This window comes from Phoca vitulina, unplaced genomic scaffold (genome assembly GCF_004348235.1).
Source record: "Phoca vitulina isolate PV1807 unplaced genomic scaffold, GSC_HSeal_1.0 scaffold52, whole genome shotgun sequence".
NCBI classification, from domain to species: Eukaryota; Metazoa; Chordata; class Mammalia; order Carnivora; family Phocidae; genus Phoca; species Phoca vitulina.
This window is the reverse complement of record NW_022589755.1, coordinates 1,937,098-1,939,043: the sequence shown is the minus strand read 5'-3', so window position 1 is coordinate 1,939,043 and position 1,946 is coordinate 1,937,098. Positions and strand designations below refer to the sequence as shown.

At 56.5% G+C, this 1,946-nt stretch overlaps 1 protein-coding gene across 4 annotated transcripts in view; it reads right to left on the bottom strand.

Moving 5' to 3' along the window:
- ZNF835 (zinc finger protein 835) overlaps positions 1-611 on the bottom strand; it is a 5,477-nt gene extending 4,866 nt beyond the window's left edge. The window contains exon 1 of one of the 4 annotated variants that reach the window (XM_032388145.1): positions 401-611. The gene's annotated coding sequence lies outside the window, so the exon portion shown is untranslated. Of the gene's footprint in view, positions 1-182; positions 345-400 lie in introns of those variants that run through there. The other 3 variants (XM_032388146.1, XM_032388148.1, XM_032388147.1) reach the window with 3 other exon arrangements.
- Between the last annotated feature and the right edge of the window lie 1,335 nt (positions 612-1,946).

Here is a 1,946-nt window from a genome sequence, read left to right as displayed (position 1 = left end):
CGGCACGGGGCTCGCAGTGCACACACCTGCTCACTCATGCTCGCTGCTCCCCCCTTACCGGGCACCTGCCGGCAGACGTGTGTGGGGGCGGACTCACATGCAGAGTTGCCCCCACAGTTACACATCTGAAGGGCACACACAGAGGTGGTCACCCTCACGCAAACACACGGGGGCGGACTCACGCGCGGCTCACACCTGCACGGGCACGCAGGTGCAAACACACGGTGACATGCGGGGACGGACTCCCACGCACAAAGTTCTGCAGTGATGCACGTGCAGACATGCGGAGACAGGCGGGGCGGGACTCAAATGCACACCGCGCTGGAGCCACGAATGTACAGCGACACACCGACACGCACACGCGCGCGCACACCCACTCGCGCACGCGCACACCACACACCAATGCCCTCGCCTCCCAGCACCAGCTCCGAAGCCTGTGGGCGGCTACCCTCGATCTCGGTGGGTGCGGGTCAGGTTCTCCTCAGTCTCCGGCCCTGCCCGGCCGGCGCGGACCCCAGTAGCTCCCCGTCCCGCGGTGGCTCGGACAAAGCGGCCGCACAGGTCAAGGCCGCGACCACCCGGGTGGGCCTGAGCGCCAGGCCGGTGCGGACTGCGCGTGCGCGGCGGGACAACGCGGGCCCCCGCACCGCTCGCCAGAACTACAACTCCCAGAAGGCGCCGCGCCTGGAGCCCGGAAGCTCCCCGCCCTGCGCGCGGAGGGACGGCAGCCGGCCTGGGGTTCGGGGTGGGGGGCGGGGCCAGGGGCATGGGGGCGGGACTCCTCCTCAGGGGCGGGGCGCAGTCCCCAGGCTTAGCGGGGGGAAAACAACTGAGGATCAGAGACGCTAAGTCACTGAACACAGGCCAAACAGCGCAGCGAGGTTGGGAGCTCCGCTCACCACGCACAGCTCGCCATGAAGTAGTGGAAAGCATTTGAGGAATTTGATCTAATTCCCCTCCAAAGCCGAGAAGGTGACAGGTGCGTCCATGCGGGCCAGCGGTTGTAAGAGCGAACGTGCACATAGATGTGTTCTCTTAGCCAGCCAGTATTTTCAAGTGCTTTCGATGAAGAAATTCTGTTAGCATTCACAAATTGTTAACCGGGCCCTTTAGGTAACTGGGAAAGCAAAGAAACGGGTGAACAGAGAATGGGAAGACAAATGTATTTCACCCAAATCAACATGCCATTGATTGGGAGATGCCACATTATTTTATGGGCCCCCAGGGCTGCCCATCAGACCATCACACACACTTTCTTTACACTTCAAATTTTCATCTTATATGTAGACCTCAAGAGGCATTGCATGTTTTCCCTTATCCTTCTGGAAGCTTCTGGCCTTGCCATGGTAAGAACAGCCCAGTGTCCTTTCCAGCCTGCGACTCATGGAGCAGAGCCTCCCAGGTTAATGCACCCACCTGTGGGCTCAAGAATAAAGGATTGTGGTTTTAAGCCACTGAGGGCTTTTTTTTTTTTTTTTTCTGGTTTAGTTTTATATTTGAAGATTTAAAAAATACCTCTCACATATTCCTTATAAACCATGTTGAGAGCTCAGAAGTCTGCAGAAGTGTTTTTTTTTTTTTACCACTAAAAAGCTGGCAGGAATTATTCAAATACATGTATATCATGAGGAAAAACATTTTACTATGCTCATTTCATTATTCTGTGGTTTAGAAAGTCAGGCAGGGCACAGCAGGGAGGCTTCCCCTCTGCTCCACAGTGGGACTTCATCTGAGGTGACCCACACAGCTGGAGATGGCTGGGCTGGCTCATTTAGGGCTATCCATATGGGGCCTGGGTTCTTGTCCATGTGGTGTCTTTTGGGGCTGGCCAGACATCTCCATGTGGCTAGCTTGGGCTTCCTCACAGCATAGTGGGCACAGAATAGGAGAAATTCTTAGAGGGTGGCTCAGGGCTTTAATAGGAGGAATCCAGGAGCAAGCCACTG